This window comes from Saimiri boliviensis, chromosome X (genome assembly GCF_048565385.1).
Source record: "Saimiri boliviensis isolate mSaiBol1 chromosome X, mSaiBol1.pri, whole genome shotgun sequence".
NCBI lineage: Eukaryota > Metazoa > Chordata > Mammalia > Primates > Cebidae > Saimiri > Saimiri boliviensis.
The window spans coordinates 8,599,982-8,620,606 of record NC_133470.1 but is presented as its reverse complement, the minus strand read 5'-3'; the positions used below and the strand labels follow the sequence as shown (position 1 = coordinate 8,620,606).

The window sequence follows — 20,625 nt, the reverse complement described above, 5'->3', positions numbered from 1 at the left end:
CTATTCACGTCTGCTTTTCATCATTAGCAGTTTAAAGAGTCTGACATGTAGAATGAGGGGACATGCTGAGTGAGCTCTAAGATTCCTTCCAGTCCTAATGTAAATCATGACATAAATTTATTCTTCATAAAATGTATCATTTCTACCCACTATTATCTATTTTTGCAGTAGTTGAACATGAATCTGTTTTTGTTGCACTATTCTTTTGCCACATCTTTAGGAAGCTAAGCTTTTTCAGATCAAAGATACAAGAAATGTATAATCTCAGCTTTTGGAAAAACTGAATATAAGGACATTCCAAAATAATTTCCTCAAAATTCAACATCAATATAAATATTTAGGACTCCTAACTTGAAGAATTGACAAGTAGTATTTTTAATGAAAAATAAATGTACTGAAATACAATTCTTTTTCAGTTTAAAAATGAACTGAATTATAAACTAAAATATAATTCATAGTAATATAATTCATAGTCATAAATGCAAATTCAGCCCAGCATGGCCACGGCCACTCAGGATGCTTAAACTCTGCCCCGAAAGGCTATGAGAAAAGTGATTTGTTATTTCAAGGATTAAATTTCAATATTGTTGGGCTCACATATTTTTACTTGATATTTCACAGTATTAGGCAATGAGTAGGACAATGAGAAAACAAAAAAGTGGTTCCAACAAGGGAATTGAATGGAGAAAACTGTTGAAAAAGGATGTAGATTTTGACTTTTCAATTTGCACTTTTTGGAACTGTCAGAACTTTTTATCATGAACATATTCTCTTAGCTTTTAAAACCTAATAATAATTGATAATGAAATAGAACTTTTAAATTTCCTCATTGTTCATTTTCTTTGAAAGAAAGGCAGGATATAGCAATAATGAACACTAAGAAGAAAAAGCATACATTTGCCATCAGAAAGATTTAGATTTTAATCCTATAGCACCCCAGGCATAGTTCTCATCAGAGTGTAACAATTAGGTTTATCTGACTGTTTCCTCCCTAAACAACTCTGTAGCTTGTTCTGTGTTTCATTCATCACTTTCTCTTGTATATAGCATAGTGCCTAGTATATACTAGTTGTTCAATAAATACTCTTTAAAATGAACTAAACCTCTGAAGTACTGCCTCCTCCAGCCCCCATCTTCATAATCTTTGGTGAGTCAACTTCCTCACGTTCAGAGTAGGAGTGATAATTACTACCTCACAGAGTTGTTTAAATGACACATGTATATAAAGCACTTAGTACAGTGCCTGGTACATAGTAGTCAACATTCACCCTCACCTCTAATTTTAAAATAAGTCTCTTTCCAATGGGAAATAATAATAATTTTCACAAGGAAAAAACTCGGTGGTCCTTTATCTGCCTTTTAAATACCACTTTGAAGCTAACAAAGATGGGCCAGGCAAAACATTACCTTTGGTATGTGTTTCGGAGGTCCTAACACCATCCACGCATTTAGTAATTTCTAGAATGACTCACAGGACCCATAAATAGTTTTATTCATGGTTAGAGCTTATTACAGCAATCACCAAGAGGAAAAGATATGTCAGGGGGAATCTGGAGGAATCCTTGCACAGGTTTCCTATGTTCCCTCCTCTAGCAGTGAGATCTACTAATACATGTGTACTGTTTTTTTCCACTGCTTGAGATTAAGAGTCCAAAGTTTCTATCATCATGTAGGCACAAAAACCTGCTACCACTACTATAAGAAGGAAACTGGTGTTTAGTGCCCTACATGGGCAAAAAACCTATGACTTAGAGAATATTTCAAATGAAAGTTCCCAGGCACCAGCCAAGCACCAATGTCGAAAGAGGTCCTTTTAAAAATAGCACTGTCAGGCCTACTCTATTAACTTTTTCCTGCACAGCATGGCATGTGATAATACGAGGAACAGGGCAGGAGTTACCAGAAAGAAGACTAGTAAAAACTGGGGGAAACAGACAAAGGACAAAATGGTTGAAAGGAAAGAGAGGAAATGAAGTAACATGTTGGGGAGGGGGACAAGGAAATAAATCAGGAAAAAATAAAAGAAGAAGGCAGACAGAAAGGAGAGAAAGTAGTAACCTGGCTACCCAAATTGGCTTCTTACTCAGGCCACTTGACCCTATAGTACCCCTGCTCAATGTTGCTCATTCCAAGGCCCTACCTCCCATTCCACTTCCTATGATGCCACGTTATACATGCTTATTTCTCATCTTCTCTATTTATGCACATACCTGTTCCCTTAGCCCTGCTGCCTTGGTGCTATCTGGATGCTTTGATAAGAAGGAGGAGATAGAAGAGGGAGAGAAAGCTGGATAGTGATAAGATTAGATAGAAAAAGGCATCTGAGCTCAATGGAACAATATGACAATAACAAGCTCCCAGAGCCCTTCTAAACTTATAAAGAAATATATAGTCCTTCTGGCTTTAGAAGGCAAGAAACACTGGGAAAATATCATGGCAGAATGGGCTCTTCTCAGTGTACTTTTTAAATTACAATGGCCTCTTCGACTTCTGTAAAGAAGTCAGTGGTCAGTGGTTACTTCTCGCATTTTAATTCATAGAGCAAGTTTTTTAAAAAAAGCTGAAAGGTGCTAGGGTTATATTTTTCCAACCCTTCATTTTTTGTGACTTCCCAAGTTCATAAAAGGGAAAAGAAGATAAAGGAACTATTCCTTGCCTTGTGCTTTTATAATTAAAAAAATATGACAGATCTTTTTCTCCTCTTCTCACATTTTACATTTTAAAAATTGCTGTCAGACTAAGACTTTGCCAAGTTTCAACCCCAAGTGAAATCTTACTAAAAAAACTAAAAGTATAAAAAGCAGATGGATTATAGGTATAATCATTCAGCCTATGCATGTGTTATGCTTTTTAAAATAAATTCATTCCTCTTGTGTTAATGTGTAATATTAGTTATAATTATATTGATGAACTGAAATATATATCCTTCCATCATTCTATTTTCTTTTTTCTTCATCATTCTATTTTCTTATCATTAAGAAGGTTTCACTGTTGTTATATATATGTGTGTATATATATGTATCTATCTATCTATCTATATATATATTCATCTGGATAAAAACAAACACCCTAGATAAGAGAAGAAATTTAAAGAAATATGATAGCTTTCCATCTTCAGCTACCTGCAAGTCTATCACATGGAAGAATATATTTTCACAACTCCAGAGAATGGAGGTTGACCAAATAAATACAAGACAATTTTCATGAAGCACATTAAGCTCACTTAAAGAAAAAACTGAGACATCATTTAGACTCTTTTAAAATCAGATGGTATGGTCTTATGTGGTAATTGTCAAGTGAGGGTATTGTCACCAAGGGAGATCAAGACTGGAACCCGTGTATCCATGAGACTCTGAGATATACTTGGAGAATCAGTAGAAGGGCTGGGCAGAAGAGTGAACATATAAATTCCTACAGAGTCCAAAGACAAAGATCTGCCCCCAGAAATGAACAGGGTGGCTTGGAAAATCTTACTGACATGGATAGATTGCTCGTTGAGATGGGTCAGGTTAAATATAACTTAAGTGGTCTGAAGTAAAGTTTAGCATAGACACACAAGGAAGTTACAACTGGATGGAGAGAAAAGGACTAAGAGCCAAGAGAGAACTTAAGGGTCAGGAAAGAGAGGCATACTAGTCAGGTAAGGCTAGGCTATGTGAAGGTAACAACCCTGGAATCTCAGTGGCTTAATACAACAAAGTTTATTTCTTACTCCAGATGTATGTCCCAGTGCAGAGGGATCTCTGTTTCACACAGTCTTTCTGGGGCTCAAGCTCATAGGCTCTGTCACAGCTGTTTGTCTGTATCACAGAATACTCCAAGGTCTCCGAACATAAGAAACAGAAAAAGGAAGAAACTCATAGACTCTTCAGTGACCCTGACCTGCAGTGAGGCTTCACTTCTGCTCATATTCCCATTGTCCTGAGATCAATAACATGCTCCAACCCAACTATAAGAGAAGCTGTAAACTGCAGGGAAGGAAACAGATATTCAGTGAGCTCTGTCCTACAGGAACGTGCACTGTCCAAAACCCAGACTGAACTCTCCCTGTGTCCAGGTGGAGAAGCTGCAAACATTCTTTATTTCAGCTAACTCTTCTGTAAAGCTCTACTTTTCCCAGCCACTAAAAGTATCCTGAATTTCTGGCATGGTGCTTTATCATTTTGGGGAGCATTCAAAAAGAAGACAAGAATGGCCAATATCCAAAATCAAATACTAGTGCAGATAGGAAACAAAAGGAACTCTCATTCGTTACTGGTGGGAATGAAAAATGGTACAGCCAACCATTGTGGGAGACAGTGTGGCGATTCCTCAAGGACCTAAAAATAGAAATCCCATTTGACCCAGCAATCCCATTACTGGGTATATATCCAAAGGATTCTAAATCATTCTACTACAAGGACACGTGCACACGAATGTTCATTGCAGCACTGTTTACAATAGCAAAGACCTGGAACCAACCCAAATGCCCAACGATGATAGACTGGATAGGGAAAATGTGGTACATATACACCATGGAATATTACGCAGCCATCAAAAACGATGAGTTCACGTCCTTTGTAGGGACATGGATGAACCTGGAAACCATCATTCTCAGCAAACTGACACAAGAGCAGAAAATCAAACACCGTATATTCTCACTCATAGGCGGGTGTTGAACAATGAGAACACATGGACACAGGGAGGGGAGCACTACACACTGGGGTCTGTTGGGGGGAAATGGGGGAGGGGCGGGGGGGTGGGGAGGTGGGAAGAGATAGCATGGGGAGAAATGACAGATACAGGTGAGGGGACGGAAGGCAGCAAACCACACTGCCATGTGTGTACCTATGCAACAATCTTGCATGTTCATCACATGTACCCCAAAACCTAAAATGCAATTAAAAAAAAGCAGAAAAAAAAAAGAAAAATGGTACAGCCATTTTGGCAGACAGTTTAGCAATTTCTTACAAAACTAAACATACTCTTGTCATATGATCTTGCAATCATGCCCTTTGATATTTATCTAGATGAACTGAAAATCTATGTCCACACTAAACCTGCACAGAGATGTTTATAGCAGCTTTATTCATAATTGTCAAAACTTCGAAGCAACCAAGATGGCTTTCAGTAAATGAATGGATAAAGAAACTGTGGTACATCCAGGCAGTGAAATATTATTTAGTACTAAAAAGCAATGAGCTATCAAGCCATGAAAAGACAAGGAGGAAATTGAAGTGCATATTGCTCAGTGAAAGAAGTCAATCTGAAAAGGCTACATACATTCTGGTAAAGGCAAAGCTATGGACACAGTAAAAGTAGTAGGGGTTGTCATGGGTTAGTAGGGAGAAAAGGATGAATAGGCAGAAAACAAACAACTTTTAGGGCTGTGAAACTATTCTGTTTGACACTACAATGGTGGATATATGTCATTATATATTTATCAAAATCCATGGAGTGTACAACAAGAAGAGTGAAGTCTAACACAAGCTGTGGATTCTGGGTGATGATATATCCATGTAGGTTAATTGATTGTAACAAATGTACCACTCTGGTGATGGATGCTAATAATGAAGGAGTCTGTGCCGGTGTGTAGCAGAGCATGGAATATTTGAGAACTCTGTAATTTCTACCCAATTTTGCTGTGAACCTAAAATGGTTCTAAAAACTAAAGTTTATTAGTTTTAAAAAGTAGTTGGAATGCTCCTCTTTAATAAGGAAGTAAAAGGGACATATTTATTTGGTAGAAAGTGAATCAAATGACCTCTTCAAGCCCCTTCCAACCCTGAGGTTCCCTGATTTCTATGCTTTGTTTGATATCGAGGGACCACTGACACTTAGGACAGAAAGGTATTTTTAAAGGTCATCCAATGGATGAATTCTGATAGATGAATTCTTTCCTCTGCAGCACAACTGCTGAAAGGTCATCTAGTCTGTGCTGGATGATGCTCAGAGAATGGAAATTTGGTGCCTCTTTGATGATTAACTCTTTCAATATCTCCTAGAATCACTTTGTCTGAGAGTCCTCCTTGCATTGAGACATCTGTCTTCTCATAGTTGTTGCCCATTAGATATATCTGTGGGAATCAGAAAGAGAGTAGTGTCTGGAAGCAAATCTGTTGTCTGTTCAACAGAGAATGCCACCAATAAATGTGAAGCTCTTGCAAAACAGATGGGCATTGGAAGAAAATGAGGTAGGGATCAGCAATAACATAACAGAACCAGAGAGAAAAGCAAGCATGGCTCAGAGCAACCTTGCCTTGAATTCCTGGAGAACAAAAACAGGAGTTCGGTTTAGGTGCTGGTGAGGCTACCACTGTGCAGGGCTATGGGCAAGTTTGGCCAAAAAGGACATTCATTAGTTTGTTCCAAGGTCATTTTCCTGTTGAAGGCTATTCAGTTTATTTTAACTAAACAGTCATAAGTCATAGTTTTCCCAAGAGGTTCTTCTAAACTGTTTGCAGACAGAAAGATCTATCGTTTAAGGAGTACACGGCCTTGTTTAGAAAATATAAAAAATTTTGCCAAAACAACTGGATACTTCTCCATCCTTATTTCACTTGCTATTCCTTCAATATCTAAAACAGCTAATATTCTTTTCCTTGATACTTACCCCTTCGTGGTCTTGATCTCAGTTATCTCTGGCCTATTTTGTCTCAATGGATTCTCTCCTCTCCCTTATAATAATGGTTTTCCCAAAGTCCAATCCCAACCTTGCTACCTTACATGAAACACCTTTGCTGGGTAATCTATCCAGTCCTATGGCTGTATCTATCTTCATATGCTGATGAATTCTAAATGCATATCTGTCCTAAGAGCCCCAGACTCATCTTTACTTAACCAGGTCACAGATACTAAGAGTTTATGTGCTCACAGTGGATTTAATTGTTGTTCACTCTGCTGTTCATGCATTTCCAACTCAGTATCATATTTACCCAGTCTCCAAAGCTGGGAGACCAGACAGAAGTCATCTTGCATTCTTACCACTCCATGAACCCCCATAATCCAGGCATGAAGTCCCATCAACTCTACCCCTAGGCAGCTCTAAAGTCAACCTCTGCCTTCCATCCTCGTTACCAGTGACACAGTCCTTAATTTTTCATTTCGACTATTATAATGCTCTGCTTTAAGTTTTAATTTTTTTATTATAATATATCACAGTTCAGGTGCTTTTATAATGAATAACAATTTCTTGACTCACTCTTACCCTGTCCCAATCTGGCTCCCCATAAGCCACTAACTGAAAACACCACAGGTTTTTGATCATCTAGTAGTTGTCTCAATATCTCTAGATAGATAGTATGAGCTTTAGGTGACAATTTCTTTGTTTATCAAAATAACATATTTCTTTGACTTTTTTGGAATTACAGATGAAGAATTAACCTACTTCCTTTACCCTCAAGTTTCCAGTAGCCCTTCCTAAAATTCTGTGTGTACCGAAATATAAGGCAAGGCTTTTACTCAAAATTTTCTCATAAAAAATAAGGCCATTATTAAGACTTTCATATTATAAGCAGTCTCTCAATTACTTAATTTCAAACAACAAATTACTATTTGGGGAAGACACATTAACCTGAAATGACCTCAACCAAAGCTAGATTTGGATGCTCATAGAGATTACCTGACATGATGGTTGAGCGTAAATAAATTTAACACAGATTGAGTCATTATTTCTGGAGAAATGGCCATAAACTGCAGTTCTGGATGCCACTGCATACAAGTCTTTAAAAAAAATACTTTATTAAAATACATTAAATGATTATGTTGTTGAGCTCACTACAAATTAATGAGCAGATGTGAATTAGGATAAAATTTCTAATGGCAACATCAAACTCAGATTCAAAAAGTACTGTAGTCAAACAACTTAGTGGAAGCAAATATGGTACTATGTTTTCAAGTGGCTCCAGAAGAAGGAAAAATGAATGCCAATGTGCATGTGTGGCAGTTGAAAAAAAAAAACTATCATGAAATATGAAAGTGAAAAAGAGCAATTTTGTATAACAGTATAGTTTATATAACATGTAGTTTAAAATATACATATATAAATAAAATTTAAAATATCATAGGTAGACATTGGCTATTTCGACTCTTTCTTTAAATGTTGTAAATTCAAGTTGAAAAAAGAAAAGTTGTTTCCAGCCTTCTCATTTAGGAAAATGATAGTTTGACTCATATTCAGGGTCCACTTATATTTTGACATATATTATACTTATATCTCCAGATCAAGACCTCCATTAGCTAATGCTGCCACTTACAGCATTCTAAAACATGCTTCTATTTCTCTTCTATTTCATGTTCTGTGCACCATAGGCAATGTCTCTTGGTTCTCCATTTTATAAGGGAAAACAGTAATGTTCTCCCCTTCTCCTCGACCTCTTTTTCCCAGCCCTCGCCAACCTGATTCCATAATAAAACTTGTCTGTGATTTGTCCAGCAAGGATCACAAACTGTTGGTCCCTAAGTGAAAGATGATATAGATATGTTTTGTTTGATTTAAGTAGGAATTTATAAATTGAACGAGTTTCCCTGTATTTTAAACTGAGAGATTTCACGTGTAACAAAGGTCCTATTTTCTTAATATTTCTACTGTGCTTTACTCTGTTGCTTTCTCAATGATATGACCTTCACCCTAGAATGCTCAGTCATCCAGCTGTCTGGAGAGAGGCCAGAATTTATTGTAGAGGAAACTCAAAGACAGAATCTAAGGAAATATTAATCTTCTGATCTTTGAAAATAGGCTTATGAAGCAGGACACTAATCCTCCAAAACTAGTGGTTATTCTTTTTTTAAAAAATAATTGCAACTTTTATTTTAGATACAGGGAGTACATGTGCAGATTTGGTACATGGGTATATAGAATGATGGTGAGGTTTGGGATATAAACAATCCCGTCACCCAGATAGTAAGCATAGTATTCAACAGTTAGTTAAACTAGCTATTTTCTTGAGAGTAGATTTTTCTAGTTTACTTTATATCCCTCTTAGGCTTGACAGAGGTCAAGCTTCAAGGATTCAGCCTCATAGATTTCTATGACAGCCTGACAATAGGTAATCCATGAGTTTATCTCTGCCAGCTGCACATATACTATGATAGTTGAAGGCCCCCTGTGATAGTTAATTTTATGTGTCAACTTGACTGAGCCATGGGGTACCCAAATGTTTGGTCAAACATTACTTTGGGTGTTTGTGGGAGGGTGTTTGTGGATTAGATTAACATTTAAATTGGTAGACTGAATAAAGTAGATTGTCCTACATAACGTGGGTAAGCCTCAGCCAATCAGTCGAGGGCCTGAGCAGAACAAAAAGGTTGACCCTCCCCCTAGTAAGAGAGAACTCCTGCTTGGCTGCCTTCAAGTTGGGACACTGACTTTTTCCTGCCTTTAGATTCCAACTGAGACATCAGCTCTTCATGTGGCTTGAGCCTGCTGGCTTTCAGATTAGACCTGCACCATCAGCAGCATTTCCAAAACTGTTAGTGGACTAACAGTTAGGCAAGATTGACTTTTAGGTGTTGCTGGTGTTTTGTTATGTTTTTCCTCGAACCAGCAGCAGAGGAGATTGGAAGAAGGCCATAACTGCAGACTAAATAAAGTAATGAGATTCTTTTCTTCATATCCATTCTATGGTGTGAAAAAAAATTGTGACCTTGCAATATGCATAAAGATCTAGCTTTCTGGTTCTCTTTAAATTTGCTGTCTTGGAATAGTGGGCTAGCAATCCTATAGAAAGACACCCCTCTCAGTTCAGCAGCAGCAGCACTTGCCCACTTTCAATGGGGCACTAACTTGCCAGTTTGGCAGGCCCTCCTCCTTTCAAACTAGTATATCTCACTCACAGTGCCTGTATAGTTCTGAATATACTGGAATTTGTGATTCCTGGTAAATGAGTCCATTCTAAAAGTTAAACAGCAATTAACAGTGTTTATATATTGTTTCAATTAGGAATATGTTTAGCTGCAAATAACAGATACCTAAATAGCAGTACCTTCAACAAATAAAGGTTTCCTTTTTCATACATCAAAAAGTCTGATGTGGGCAGTTGCTTGTGTTGGATCAAAGTTTAATGATAAAAGATACAATGTTGCAGAGGCTACTAGCTGTCTCCCAAATGTCAATTTTCTCTTTTTTTGTACTAGTTGAAACCTGAGACTATTTGAGGGGACAATGCAACAAGCTACCAGCAAGATTTCTAGCCTTCCTTACAACTAGGAATATTTGAGATACTCCTGGACAATTTGTGGTTATAATAATCACAAAAGGTGACTTCCAGTAAGGCAATTTTAATGGAGATAACACAGTTGGCATATTTCTTTTCTCTGCTCTATCCCTTCTTCATGTCTGATAATAAAAATATGATAGCTTGAGTTTGGACATATTGCGAACTTGAAGATTAGGGTCATGTCCAAAAGATCACAAAGCAGAAAGCCAAAAGGAACATTGGTCCATTTACATCATGTTACCATCAGAACAGCCCAGGACTACACACTCTGGAGTTAAGAAAGCTATAAATTAAGCTACTCTCTTATAATTTTTTTATTACTAGCAATTAAATATAAATTTGATTGACATACTGCTGATACACCGTCCATGCATCTGTAGCTCTTTTGGCCTTTTCATTAAAGTTTTAAAACTTCTATTATTGGCCAGGAATGGTGGCTCATGCCTGTAATCCCAGCACTTTGAGAGGCAGAGGCAGTCGGATCACCTGAGATCAGGAGTTCGAGACCAGCCTGGCCAAAATGGTAAAACCCTGTCTCTACTAAAAATACAAGAAATTAGCTGGTCATGGTGGTGTGTGCCTGTAATCCCAGCTACTCAGGAGGCTGATACTCAGGAGGCTGCAACAGGAGAATCGCTTGAACCTGGGAGGTGGAGGTTGCTGTGAGCCAAGATCACGCTACTGCACTCCAGCCTTGGCAACAAGAACACAATTGTGTCTCAAAGAAAAAAAATTTAAAATAAAAAAATAAGACTTCTACTACCTTGCTCATGGCAGGAATATAGAGAAAGGGGAGTGGATTTGTCATAGGCACAGCTTTTTGGTTCCCTTAAAGGCAGAGTAAGCACCAGGACATCATTCAGGCACTGGAAGTAAGAATGGACAAATTCTTCATTAAATATGGAGTACTACATATCCTCTTAGAAATCTTGCTACTTGGTACAAATAAAGATGGCATTTGTGCAAAACAACCACTGGAACTCAGCATATGCTAGTGATGCTCAGGTCTAGGTTCTTTCAGTTGCATGTCCCCAACTACCCTTTGCTGTGAAATCGGTTTTCTTATCTACTTCCATCCATTCAAACGAAAGCACATTACTCATTTGAACTAAACTAAACGCAATCACTCATTTGAACAGTGCACAGATGCACGAAGATCATATGGCCATGAGTATTCAATAAGATACATACTCACACTTACCCAGATGACTGAGGAAAAAAGAATTATACTATATATATGATATAATGTGTGTATATATATATATATATATATATATATATATAATTTATATATGGTATAATTTAGGTATAAAAGGTATAATTTATGAAATGTATATCAAATATAATTTATATGTATATTATATAAAAACATGCCTTTTATATATGTTATATATAAAATACATATATATTTAATTTCTATCTAAATAAAACACTAAAATGTTAAATCGTATGGCAAACTCAGCATGCCCCAGGAATTCACTCTTCTTTCAGGCCAAGTTTGCCACACACTGTCCAAAACATTTCATGGCGCCCCCACCTCATACCTCTCTCTCAATCTTGTATGTACCTCTCTCATTGTGTTTGCCATTTTGGAATACACTTTGTTTTCTAATCTCTTTCCTCTTTGTCTGAAAACCTTCTGAGGTCATCAACTGCTCTTCTCCCTTTCGTTACAGACAAATCTAATTATTTAACACTGGTTAAATGTTCTATTAATACTGGTTGATTTGAATGAAGCTCCAGAAAGAATTTATCACACTTAGAAGAAGGCCCCTTGGTAAGATAAATCTGAAATTATCTGTACTTGCAATCTGCACAACATGCCAAAAAGAGAAACCTATTAAAAAGTGCTCAAGTCTTTAAGAACTTGACTTTGATGACCTGTAAGGATGACTAAAGAGAATATGTAGTTCCCCTTGACAGGTATTTATTATTTATCCTTCCTGTCAGAAGTCATAGGTTTTGTTTATCTTTCCTGTTCAATCAGCATCAAGAGGCATAATGATTGTTAAAGGTCCCTAATGTCTTTGCGCCCCCTCCTAGCCTCCTCCTTTAGGACAGAGCAGATGAGCTCATTTGCAGAGAGGCTTGCCAGGCTTTGCATATGGTTTGTAATATAAATAGATCCCATCTTAGGCACATCAGCAAGATAGAAGAGGCCTGCCCTCCCCAAAGTCTGCTGAAATAGAAATTCTCACCTTAAAAAGTAGGCAAGCCACCTCTACTTTCTACTTCTCAGGGACTTTAAGAATGTGTTGTGTGAATATTTCAATCTTTGGCAAACTTAGATGAGTCCTGGACTATGCAAAAATAAAATATGCTAAAACTAAAAACTAAATGGCAGTCCTGTTTAATTTTAGACTTTCACCTATAATTGAACTTCGTGACTACATGCTTATTAAGAGCGATTTAGGTTCATGATCTGGATTATAATCTATTGCATTAGCTTAAACATATATTGATCAGATTCTATTTTGTCTTTTATATATAAAATCTAATAATTTGGCTTACTTATGATACAAGTCTCTATTAAAAATGAAAATGAATTCATGAGGTAAAGGTGACAATAAAACAAAATGATCCTGAGCTACACAATAGTCTTAGCTTTTATTTAAAATAGTTTAAGCCTCACAAGAAGTTGTTCTATGTACCCTTCACCCAGCTTTCCTAAATGAGAACACCTTACATAACTATAGCACATTGTCAAAATGAGGAAACAGACATTGGTACAATAGTATTAACTCAAGTAATAATCTTGTTTGGATTTCACTCCTTTTCTGTGCTCTTTTGGTGCAAAGTGCAGTGTATATAGTTCTATGAAATTTTATTACATGTCTAAATTTGTGCAACCACCACCACTATCAGGATACGTATTGTTACTATTTTTAAACATTTACGGAAGTCCAACTAAGTATTAAACACTGAAAAGCACTTCTACATAACGTTATAAGGTAAGTTTATTATACTTATTTAGATGTGATAAGACTTAAAAGGAAAAAGCAGACATTTCCTTTTCTTTTGGTATATTATAATCATGAGACTAGGAGGCACACTTGTTTAATGACATTAATTTCAATATGAGGGATTAAATTTTTTAACCTTTATATGGAGCCTTTGTCAAGCCATAGCTCCTCAATTTTCAAATGTATAAAGAGAGAGTTCACACAATCCATTTACTATTTTTTACTACAATTAGGCACGCGCACATGTGTGCGTGCACGTGTGCGCGCGCACACACACACACACACACACACACACACACAGAGTACATCCTGCAGCTCAGGATGCTAAAAACCGCATCTCTCAAGTACTTTTGCTTTTCCTCAAAAACCATAGAAACTATTTCTATTCTTGTTTTTTTCCTTCACCCAGACCATAACAGTTTTATCCTCTGAGAGTTATTTCTAAAAATAAAATAAGAAAGAAGAAGAAACACGTAAAGGTCTCTATCTTTGGTTTCCCAATGTTGTTTTTAACCATCTATTTTTTTAAACATTCCCTACTAGAAAACAGCCTGTCCATTGCATCACCCTAAGGTTCCATGCATTTAGAGCCTGATTTACCCCATCCCTTTAACCTCTACTGGAAATCCCATCAACAAAATATTGTGGTGCTCACTGTGGCTCAGCCCTAATCTCTGGAGCATTGCCTCTTGCCCACCCTTCACCTCTGGCTTTCAACAAATGTTAAACCAAGTCTAGTCTAGATAGTGGGGACTCAGCATATGAATTTTTCTATTTACTGACTATTGCTTCTTGGTCTCTTTTCCCATTTTCTCGTCCTCTTTCTGATTTCCAAAGTTGGAGTCGTGAAGGACCATTCTCAGCCTAAAACAGTGATTCTCAACCAAGGATAACTTTCACCCCAGGGGACGTTTGGCAATGTCTGGAGAGATTTGGGGTTGTCACAACTGAGGGGAATGTGCTATCAACACTTAGAGGCTAGGGATGCTGCTCAACATCCTACAATGTACAGGAGAGTCCCTATGATGAAGAATTACCCCACCTCAAAAGTCAATAGCCAACCTGTCCTAAAAAATGCCATTATGTACTCAGATTCAGTCTATATGCTGACTCCCAAATTTCAATATCAAGTCCTGCCATCTCTCCGAATTCCAGATTTCTATATCCAACTGTTCCCACTTATGTCTATTATGTGCCCCAAATTTAACTGGCTCACAGTTAAACTCTTGACATTACCCACACACCTGCTCTTTCCCCAGTATTCCCCATATTGCTGATAGCGCCACCCAATTTGTCACCTTAGATTCAAATTGTGATTTTATGGAAATCATTTGGTACAGTCAAACTATGATTAAGATGAAAGAATAGTGGAGCTGTTAGGAACCTCATCTGGGAAAGTTTTTAAGACATGCCTAATCCTATACATTTAATTTGATGGTAGAGCCAGAATAAGAACTATGGTCCCATAAGCATCAACATATTTGACTTGGCTCCCTTAGGTAAAATATGTAGCTCAGTTGCTTTCACTTCATTATTTTTGTACGTTGTCAGAAAGGCAGATTTGTACAGTGCAAGGATGAGCAAACTATTGCCTGTCGGCCAAACCTGGGTTGCCACCTATTTTTATATGGCCTGTGAACAGAATGATTTTACCATTTTTATGTAGTTGAAAAGAAACCCCAGGAACAATAATAATTCAAGACATGTGCAAATTATATTCAATTCTGATTTTAGTGTCTGTAAATAAAGCTTTATTGGAATATAGCCACATTCATTCATTTACAAATTGTCTATGGCTGCCTTTGTGAGTAGCTGCAACACATACCGTATGGCTGGCAAAGCTGAAAATATCTATTATCTGGAAATGACAAGAGCTCAAATTTTAGAATTTAAAAAAGAAAAGAAAATAAATATAGATTTCAGTTTTGTCTCAGCTGGCAGTGTGATCTTTGAGTATGATCCAGTGTCTGTAAGCCTCAGGTTAAATGGGATAATGCTACCTTCCTTGAATTGTAGGAGTGTTAGAAGTAATGCCTGTAAAGGTTTGAAATATAGTAGGAACTCAACTAATATTAGCAATAAATAATAATTATTATTATTATTAGCATAAACTTAGCCCTCAAAATGTCCCCTTGCTAGGCTTTGAGAGTTCCTGTGACAAATACCTTTTTCTAAAATCCAAACAAATATGTAACTTAAAATGAATGCCTTAGTCCCTTGCATCCATTAGTTAGGTGATGACAGAACAGGTTTCTATCACATTATGGGTTGACAGCAAACTGGAGTGAAGTTAATATCTTTATAATTCACATGTCATCCCACCCAATAATGAATTCTCTCAGTAATTAGTTTCCTAGAAATTGTCTCCTGAGTGATAAAGGTGACAGTATCTGAAACAGGAAACAGTCATGACCTATCCAGTCTCCTTTTTAACTTTCCTATGCCAGAAACATCAGAAAACAAGTTTAGTTAACAGAAAACAAGAAGAACCAGAAATAAATAACTGGCACATAGAAACAGTCCCAAGCAATCAGACCCAACTCTTTTAGATTTCCTAAAGGGCACTGACAGTATCCATAGAAGCAGAGATTGGTCTTGATTTTTGATTGGCCTCCCCACAAACTTCCAGGCAATAAAGATAGGGGCATGTCTGACACTCACCTCATCAATGGCCTCCATCAAGACCTTGACCTCTGCCCTAGCCACCACCTCCAATTCTTCAGAAGATTCTGCCATCCCTGGTGGAGTCTCAGCCTCAGGCTTGTCTCCTAGCTTACATCTCATTCCCAGAGTGGAAAAGAGGTCAACTCTAGCTCTTTTTCTTTGTGTGACCCCATCCTTTCCCCATCTTGCACACTGCCATTTTCTCCTGCTAAGGCAGTTTTTGCTAAGCAAAGAGTCACTTCCAGCCTCCTTAGACTTCCTCTTCTCACTGAACTCCCCTTTCTATGGCACTTTCTGGGATGATCTACATCCCTCACGAGTGACAAGGCACACGGTGTCATCCTGCTAATTAACATATGGCCTAATTATGGCTGTGTTACACTTTAGAAGACAGATTTAAAGCCTGAAGTGACCTAAGTAATTAGAAGTGGTAGACAGAAACAAATGAAAGCAGCAGCAATAAGGTTGGGGTGGGCCATGGCTTGGCCATGTCCCACAAGGGTGAAAAGGTCCAGAGGTCAGTGAAAAACAATCAGCCATGACTGAGATACATTGACAACTTGGGATCAGCTATAAGCTTTACAAGCTGTATTAAGAAGTGAGCATCAAATGTAGGACAAGATGGAATTTTTTTTCCTCTGTCCCATCTTCATTCTCTCTTCTATCACCCCTGGTGCTGAGGTGGTGCTTGGTAAGATAGATTAAAAAATTTGAGAAATTCATGCCCACAAAGTTGAATCTTCATAAGGTACTACAGAAAAGACAGGGTGGGGGATAGGGGCCGGTAGCTTAACTGATGTTCTGAAGCTGATACATTCTAGGGTCACTTCCAGTGAGTTGTAGGAGCAGGATTAGGACAAAGACATGATGACTGTGTAGGTTTGCTTCTTAGTCCATTTTGTGCTGCCATAACAGAATATCTGAGACTGGGTAATTTATAATAAACAGAAATCTATTCTCACAGTTCTGAAGGCTGGAAAGTCCAAGATCAAGGGACCAGCATATTTGACAAGGGCCTTCATGCTGCATCATCACATGGTAGATAAGCAAGAAAGGGTAAGATAGAGAGAAAGAGGGGGCCAAAGTCATATGTTTGTAAGGAGCCCTCTACTACAATAAGGAGCCCACTACTATATTAATGAGCCAGCTTCCACAATAATGGCATTAATGCATTCCCGAGGGTGGTGCCCCATGACTCAAACACCTCCCAGTAGGCCTTACCTAACATCTCTGCATTGGGAATCAAGTTTCTATCATACCAACTTTAGGGAACACATTCAAACCACAGCAGTTGGGTACCCCTAGAAGTCAACCTTGGGCCAATAATGTAAGTACAGGTAGTTTATATGGGAAAAAAATCTAAGAAACAATGGTAGATGAGAAAACAAGACAGGAAAAGAAAAAAAGGCAAAAGAATGTATGTTACCAAGGAAGTCAGTATTGATGACAACTGGGCTCAATCCAGATGGGGAACTATGAAACACAGAATAGAGTGGTGGTTGGCAAACTTTTTCTGTAAAGGGTCACATAGCAAATATTTTAGATTTTGCAGGCCATGCAGTCTCTGTCACAATGACTCAGTTCTGCCCTTGTAGAACAAAAGCACTCATAGATACAGTTATCCCTCAGTATCCTTGGGGGATTGGTTCTAGAACCACCATGGATACCCAAATCCATGGATGCTCAAGTCCCTGATATAAAATGGCACAATATTTGCATACTTTGTATACTTTAAATCATCCTCTTATATACTTTAAATCATCTCTAGATTACTTATAATACCTAATATAATACAAATCCTATATAAATAGTTGTTATATTTTACTTGCATTATTTTTTTATTGTTATATTTTCATTATACTGTTCTTTTTTATTATTTTCTTTTTTTACATATTTTCTGAAGTTGAATCCACGGGTGCAGAACCCAAAGATATGGAGGGACAACCATAATACATAAATGAATGGGTATAGCTGTGTCCAATTAAACATTTACAAAACTAGATAGCCAGTGCAAGGGCTACAGGCTGTCAACCCCTTGCTGTAGAATAATGCTTCCCAAACTCCTGTTGGGAAGAATGAATTTTTAAACAAAGTCCAAACCACAGCAAAACAAACAAACAAACAAACAAAAAAACACTTTTACAAATACAACAAAAATTAATCACCAGAAAATGAAATTTTAAAAACAGACATACAAAATACAAGCGTTTTTATTATTAGATTCAAAAGACACAAAACAACTGTCCTATTGCTTGATTCTTTGCCTATATTAGCTATAATCCAGTTGACAACCCTGCAAGGAAGATGCTGTTGACCCAATTTTAAGGAGGCAACTGACCCTCAAGGAGGAAGAGTGACTCATTCAAGGCCACACAGCTGGTAAGAAATAGAGCTGAGACTTCAACCCAGGATTGTCTGATTCCAACACTCACACTCTCATATGCTATGTTGTTGATGAAAAGCCTGTGAGACAAATCACTGTGATTAGTGCAATCTGGGCTGGGGAAGAAATAAGCAAAGAATCATAAAATGAAAAATGATCTACAGGGAAGGTAGCAGAGAAGTGCCCTAAATATGATTGAAGTCTTTGAAAAATGGGAATAGGAAAAGTGCAGTCATACGACTGGAGCCTTTTACAGTCAGGCTAAGGGTTTTGAAGGTGTTTGTCAAGGCAGTGGACACTAGGCACTCACTTTCAACGGAATTTTTCTAGGAGGTGGAAATAATTATTTAAAATTCATATAAAAATCAATTAAGAAATTAAACAAACGAGGGTGCTGTAGTTTGAATTTGTCCCTCAACAGTTAATGTGTTAAAAACTTGGTCCCTAATGCAATAATGTTGAGAGGTAGGACCTTTGGGAGATGACTGAGTCATGAGGGCTCTTCCTTCATAAATGAATTAATCAGTATTAATCTGTTGATGGGTTATTGAGGAACTGGATAAGTTATCACAAGAGGAAGTCTGATAAAAATCAGATTGGTGAAGACAGCCAAATTGGAACAGCTCTGGATTGCAGCTCCCAGTGAAAATGCAGAGGGTGAGTGATTACCACATTTCCAAACAAATTTTACTGCCCACAGACCAGGAGATTCCCGGGCAGAAAAGCACCACTAGTCTCCAGTGCAGCTGTTTCAGCCAGCACAGCAGGTCTCCACACAAAAACTCACACAAATCCAGGTGCCATTTCAACTGGCGACTGGAATGCCTGGGAGACAGAGTTTCTCGTTCAACTGAAAAAAAGGGGACTGAAACAGGGAGCCAGGTGATCTGGCTCGGCTGGTCCCACCCCCACAAAGACCAGCAATCTGAAATGCTCTGGATTGAGAGTTTCACAGCAAACACAGCTGGACCTGGGAAGGTCCAGCTCTGTGGCAGTAAGGGCATCCACAATTACTGAGGCAGTCCACCGCTACCGAGGCAGTCCGCCATTACTGAGGCAGTCCATCATTACTGAGGCAGTCCGCCATTACCAAGGCAGTCCACCATTACTGAGGCAATCTGCCATTACTGAGGCAGTCTGCCATTACAGAGACAGTCCACCATTACTGAGGCAGACAGCCATTACCAAGGCAATTCTAACTATACCCCTATAAACAAAACTGCAAGGAAGTTCACACAGCAGCTGGGCGGAGCCCACAGCAGGCCAACATTCAAGTCCAGGAAATACAGAGAACACCACAAAGATATTCCTCAAGAAGAGCAACCCCAAGGCACATAATCATCAGATTCACCAGGGTTGAAATGAAGGAACAAATGCTTAGGGCAGCCAGAGCAAAAGGTTGGGTTACCCACAAAGGGAAGCCCATCAGACTCACAGTGGATTTCTCAGCAGAAATCCTACAAGCCAGAAGACAGTGGGGGCCAATATTCAACATCCTTAAAGAAAAGAACTTTCAACCTAGAATTTCATATCCAGCCAAACTAAGCTTCACAAGCGAAGGAGAATAAAATCCTTTATGAACAAGCAATTTCTCAGAGATTTCATCACCACCAGACCTGCTTTACAAGAGCTCCTGAAAGAAGCACTAAACATGAACAATGAGAACACATGGACACAGGGAGGGGAGTATCACACACTGGGGTCTGTTGGGGGCAAATAGGGGAGGGACAGCAGGGAGTGGGGATTTGGGGAGAGATAGCATGGGGAGAAATGCCAGATATAGGTGATGGGGACAAAGGCAGCAAATCACAATGCCATATGTGTACCTATGCAACAATCTTGCATGTTCTTCACATGTACCCCAAAACCTAAAATGCATAAAAATAGCAGCACTAAATATAGAAAGGAACAACCAGTACCAGCCACTCTAAAAACATACCAAATGGTAAAGAGCATCAACACAATGAAGAAACTGCATGAACCAATGGGCAAAACAACCAGCTAGTATCAAAATGGCAGTATCAAATTCACACATAACAATATTAACCTTAAATATAAATGGGCTAAATGCCCCAGTCAAAAGACACAGACTGGCAAAATGGATAAAACGTCAAAACCCATTGGTGTGCTGTATCCAGGAAACCCATCTCACATGCAAGGATACACATAGGCTCAAAATAAAGGAATGGAGAAAGATCTACCAAGCAAATGGAGAGCAAAACAAAGCAGGAGTTACAATCCTAGTCTCTGATAAAATAAACTTTAAACCAACAAAGATCAAAAGAAACAAAGAAGGGCATTACATAATGATAAAAGGATCAATGCAACAAGAAGAGCTAACAGTCCTTATATACGTGCCCAATACAGGAGCACCCAGATACATAAAGCAAGTTCTTAATAACCTACAAAGAGACTGAGA

General features: G+C 38.1%; 1 protein-coding gene across 2 annotated transcripts in view; it reads right to left on the bottom strand.

Annotated features, from left to right (window-relative positions):
- The window catches only part of FRMPD4 (FERM and PDZ domain containing 4), a 915,426-nt gene extending 899,333 nt beyond the window's left edge, over positions 1–16,093 (bottom strand). For both annotated transcript variants that reach the window (XM_074391531.1, XM_074391527.1), the window contains exon 1: positions 15,821–16,093. The gene's annotated coding sequence lies outside the window, so the exon portion shown is untranslated. The remainder of the gene's footprint in view (positions 1–15,820) is intronic.
- Between the last annotated feature and the right edge of the window lie 4,532 nt (positions 16,094–20,625).